Consider the following 5,783-nt stretch of genomic DNA (forward strand, 5'->3'; position numbering starts at 1 on the left):
AATAATGTATACTGCACTGAAACAGAGGAGGGAGAAAACTGTTTAAAAGAGATATATAACTAGGTGTTTCTGTCATCACAGGAGACTAGAGCGAGGGCTACATGGTGGAGGGGACCTGGGGGAGGGTTTGTAAAACAATGAAATAATCTTTTTTTTTACTTTTCCATAAAAAAAAAGCGAGTTTTAAAGTGGAGTTAACTTCAGAGAGAGGTGATGATGATATCCCAACATTAGAAGGTTTCCTGTGGATGGACCGGGCACCATCTTCCTCATATTCCTTCTTGGAGACCCACATTTTCTTAAAGGTGTCCAGAGAGGCGAGGATAGAACCTCCAATCTACGTAGAATACAGTCTCTTCTGAGGTGCAGATATCCTGATCTTCACGTTTTTCGGAGCCAGTTTCTTCACTTCACACAGTAGCCTGTCACCAAAACCTTTGAACAGGGTGGAGCCTCCAGAGAGGACGATGTTGGAGAAAAGTGTGCTCCTCAGGTCTATGTCCAGCTTCTGGATGGCAAACACCAGGACCTCATAGATGCCCTCGCTCTTCTCGCCAATCAGGTCTGGCCTGAATAGCAGCTCGGGAGCCCAGTATCGGGAGGGAAGGACCTATCTCAATGGTGCTGACATCGGGCAGGTAGTACTGAGCCTTCTCTGTCTCCAGTGTCTCATCCTTTTGAGGGTTTATGGACAGGTAGCAGCAGGCTCGTTCTTTTATGGCTTTGACAATCTCGAACTCGGAGGATGAGTGGAAGTCATAACCCTCTTTGTGCAGGTAGAGGCGAAGGAGGCGGGAGACATCGTGGCCGGGAATGTCGATGCGAATGATAGAGTGGGGCATGGCAAAGCCCTCGTAGATGGACACAGCATGGGTGACACTGTCCCCAGAATTCAGCACCACACCTGTGGTCCGACCTTTGGCGTAAAGGCTGAGCACAGCTTGCATGGAGATGAAAAGGGCTGGCACGTTGAAGGTCTCGAAGAAAACTTCTGCCCCTCGTTCACGGTTTTTCCGTGGGTTTAAAGGTGCCTCGGTCAGGAGCACGGGATGCTCTTCTGAGAAAGTCTGCAGCTGGTCCTTTGAATAGACGTACTGCCAGATGTGCTCCATGTCGTTCCAGTCCTTGACAATTCCATGCTCCACTGGGTAGCGGATGGAGAGCAGCCCTCGGTGCTCCTCAGCTTTGGGACCAATGAAGATGTCACCTTCAAGAGCGCCTGCTATGACACACACGTGCTTCTCTCTGCCCACATAGTTTGGAAAGCAGTATTTGGGGATCTGATCACCAGCAAAACCAGCTTTAATCACACCGGATCCTTTGTCAATCACGACAGGCTGGTTGGCGATAACATCGTAGGACTCCATGGTATAGGAATCTCTCCTTCCGTGGAAGGAACTGCCAGCCCGGTCCTTTAATTCCTTTTTCAAGGAGATTGTCAAGTTTATTTGGAAAGGCGAGAGACCTCAAATAAGCAAACCACTTCTGAAAAACAAAAACCAAGTGGGAGGCATAGCACTCCTTGATCTCAAAAACCTGCTACATAGCAGTAGCAACCAAAATAGATATAGCTACAATGACAGGCACCCAGACCAATGGAACAGAATTAATAACCCAGAAATGGACCCATCTATCTATGGTTAACTGATATTCAATAAAAAATTAAAACCTATCAAATGGGGAAATGACAACCTCTTTAACAAATGGTGCTGGCAAAACTGAACTTTCACCTACAGAAAGTTGAAACAAGATCCACACCTCACACTATACACAAAAATCAACTCAAGGTGGATCAGAGACCACAAAATAAAGCCCCAAACCATAAAGCTCATAAAAGACAAACAGAGACCAAACTTAGAAGGTCTAGTCTATGGTGTAAAAGCACAGCCAAATACAGCCATAAATGCACAATCTGAAGAGGATAAAATTAATGAATGGGAACTTCTAAAGATTAAATGCCTGTGATCATCAAAATTTTGTTCCAACAAAGTGAAAAGAAAGCCCATTGATTGGGATAAAACATCTGTCTCAGACAAGTGTCTCATAATGAAAGTCTACAGAATCCTACAGGGCCTCTGGAAGAAAAAGACAAAATGGGAAAAAGACATGGAAAGACTCTTCACAGAAGAAGACATTCAGATGGCCAACAGACACAAGAAAAAAATACTCTGGCAAAAAGAGAGATGCAAATTAAAATCTCAAAATGAGAACTGAGGCATGAAAAGTGACTTTTATACCAATGTTCACAGCAGCATTAGTCACCATAGTAAGAACATGGAAACAGCCCAAATGCCCAACCACAGTGAAATGAATTGAGAAATTATGGTACATTCACGCTATGGAATACTATGCAGCATGCAGGAGCAATGATTTTGTAAATTACTATCTAACCTGGCAGGGACTAGGGAGCCTCATGTTAAGTGAACCAATTCAGTGTCATAAGGACAAACACTGTATAAGACCATTATTGTAGAATGAGTATGAGGATCCAAGGAGGGGATGAGGAACTTAATCATGTTGTTGTTGTTGTTATGTGCCGTCGAGTCGTTTCCGACTCATAGCGACCCTATGCACAACAGCCCTAAACCCTGCTCTATCCTGCGCCAACCGTACCGCCTCTGACACACCCATCCCGATTACCCCAGTCACCGAATCAATCCATCTCATAGAGGGTCTTCCCCTCCTGCGTTGTCCCTCAACCCTCCCAAGCATGATGTCCCTCTCCAAGGACCCGTCCCTCCTGGCAACATGTCCAAAGTATGTCAGACGAAGCCCCAGAATCCTTGCCTCCAAGGAGTAGCTTGGTTTAATCCTCTCCAAGATAAATCTGTTTGTTTTCCTGGCAGTCCAGGGTACATTCAGTACCCTTCTCCAGCACCACAGCTTAAAAATTTAATGGGTGGAGAGAGGGATAAGTAAAGGAAAGGGGAAAGATTTGATGTGATAAACAGTGTATACAAACTTTGTGAACTTTGAATATAAACCTGTATAAATTAATAAAAAATTGTTTAAAAGCAAAAAAAAATTGTTTAAAAGCCAAAAAAGAGGATTTTTTGTAGTCTTCCAGAAGAAATTATTTTTATAATAATATTTTGGTAATTAGTTATTATTGTTGTTGTTGTTAAGTGCCATGGAGTCATAGAAGACCCATAGCAACTCTAAGAATGAAAGTCTTGAACACAAACTTTCATCTTTTCTCAAAGTCCATATTGAAGGCTGTAGTCCTTGACCTTCTGCAGCAAGCACTTCAGGTCCTCCTCAGTTTAAGCAAGCAGAGTTGGATCATCCTTATAACACAGGTTGTTGATGACTCTTCCACCAATCCTGATGCCACATTCCTCCTCATACAGCCCAGCAACTTGTATGATCTGTTCTGCATACAGATTGAAAAGGTATGGAGACAAAATACATCCATGATGGACCCCCTTCTTGATTTTGAACCATATAGTGTCTCCTTGCTCTGTTCTGTAAACCAATATAAAATGAAAATTAAAACACAAGACATATTGCACTTTAGAACCCCAAAACTGTAAAACAATAAGCTGTTGTTGTTGCTGTTGTCATTTTAGGTGACGTCAAGTACAACTAAAGATATGAACCAGTCCTGTCCTGCATCGTCCTCATACTTCCTGATATACAAGAGCCCATTGCAGCAATCACCTGGTTTGACTACCCTCCACCTTTCCCAACATCAAGTCCCTCTCCAAGGAATAGAAACTCCTAGCAACATGTCCAAAGTATGTGAGGCCATGCCTCATCATTCTTGCCTCCAAGGAGCATTCAGGCTACACCATCTCCCAGACATATCAATTTTTTCTCTTGGCTGCCCATGGGATGTTGACTGATCTTCTTCAACACCACAGCTCAAAGGTGTCAATTCTTTTTCTGCCATCTTTATTCATTGTCCAGGTATCAGATGCCTAGTTACTAATAGGGAAGACTATGGCCTGAATCCACTTGACTAGCAGACTAGCACCTTAGTTCCTCATGCTGACTTCACTGCTCCTCAACAATTTGGAATGGTCCCTAACTGTCGATTTTTCCCAGTCCAATGTGTCTTCTTATTTACCAAGGGTATTAATTGTGGATCCAAGCAAGATGAAGCTGTCTACAGTTTCAATCTCCTCTCCATCCATCATGACACTTCCTACTGGTCCAATTAAGAATTTTTGTTTTCTTGCTATTGAGACACAATCTATACTGAATGTTGCAATCCTTTCTGCAATGATTGCTTTAAGTCCTCCTCACTATCAGCAAGTAAAGTTGTGTCATCTGAATAAAGCAGGTTACAGATGAGTCTCCCTCCAAACCTGATGTCGCATTCCTCTTCACAGAGTCCAGCTTCTCAGATAATTTGCTCAGCCAAAGATTGAACAGGTATAGAGATAGAAAATAACCTTGATGTACTCCTTCCCAATTTCAAACCATGCCATGCTCTCCTGCTCCATTTACACAACAGCCACCTTATGCAGGTCAGCCACAACTTGTCATGATCCACACAGTCAAAAGCTTTTGCATAGTCAATAAAGCACAAATAGACATTCTTCTAGTAGTCCTTATTTTCAGCCAGGATCCATCTGACTTCAGCAATGATATCCCTGGTGCCAAAGCCTCTTCTAAATCCCACTTGAACTTCTGGCAGTTCCATATCTATGTACTGTTTGAACCATTTTTCAGCACTATTTTGCTCGCATATGAAATCAATAATATTATTCAATAATTTCCACATTCAGTTGGATCACCCTTGTTGGGAATGGGAAGAAATATAGACCTCTGCAAAACCGTTGGCTGGAGAGCTGTCTTCCAAATTTCCTGGCATAGATTTGTGAGTGCATCCAAGGCTCCATCTTTAATTGAAACAAGTCAATTGGTATTCCATCGATTCCTGGGGCCATATATTTTGTCAATGCCTTCAATGCAGCTTCTACTTCCTCTTTCATTCACCTTGGCTCCTGTACCATTCATAAGATTTTTCTTGTTGTTATGTGCCTCCGAGTTGCTTAGGACTCATAGTGATCCTATGCACAACAGCCATAAAACCTGTTCTGTCCTGTGCCAATCAAACCATCTCTGACACACCTATTCCAATTACCCCAGTCCAATCCACACATCATAGAGGGTCTTCCCCTCCTGCACTGTCCCTCCACCCTCACAAGAATGATGTCTCTCTACAAGGACCAGTCCTTCCTTACAACATGTCCAAAATATATCAGATGAAGTCCCAGAATCCTTGCCTCCAAGAAGCAGCCCGGTTTAACCCTCTCCAGGATGAATCTGTTTGTCTTCTTAGCATTCCACGGTACATTCAATACTCTTCTCCAGCACCACAGCTCAAAGGCATCAATTCTCCTTCCTCCTTCCTACACATTGTCCAATTCTCTGATGCAAAGACCATGGCCTGTACAGATGTACCTTAGTCTCCAGAGTAACACCATTGCTCTTCAGAACTTTGGCAAGGTCCCTAACAGAAGACTTTCCTATTGCAATATGTCTTTTAACTTCCTGGCTGCTGGTGCCAAGAGTTTTGAATGTGGAGCCAAGCAAACTAAAGCTGTGAACAATTGCAATCTCTTCACCATCCATCCTGATACTGCCAATTGGTCCAGTGGTGAGAATCTTTGTATTCTTGATATTGAGCCTCAATCCATATTGAAAGCTGCAGTCATGACCCTCTGCAGCAAGCACTGCAGGTCCTCCTCAGTTTCAGCAAGCAGGGTTATGTTATCTGCATAACGCAGATTGTTGATAGATCGTCACCAATCCTGACGCCACCCTTCTCCTCA

At 43.3% G+C, this 5,783-nt stretch overlaps 1 pseudogene; it reads right to left on the reverse strand.

Moving 5' to 3' along the window:
- Window positions 1-229: 229 nt before the first annotated feature.
- LOC102849883 lies at window positions 230-1,367 on the reverse strand (annotated as a pseudogene).
- Between the last annotated feature and the right edge of the window lie 4,416 nt (window positions 1,368-5,783).

The sequence above is a fragment of the Elephantulus edwardii genome, unplaced genomic scaffold (genome assembly GCF_000299155.1).
Source record: "Elephantulus edwardii isolate Elephantulus edwardi_28Jun2011 unplaced genomic scaffold, EleEdw1.0 scaffold00360, whole genome shotgun sequence".
Lineage (NCBI taxonomy): Eukaryota > Metazoa > Chordata > Mammalia > Macroscelidea > Macroscelididae > Elephantulus > Elephantulus edwardii.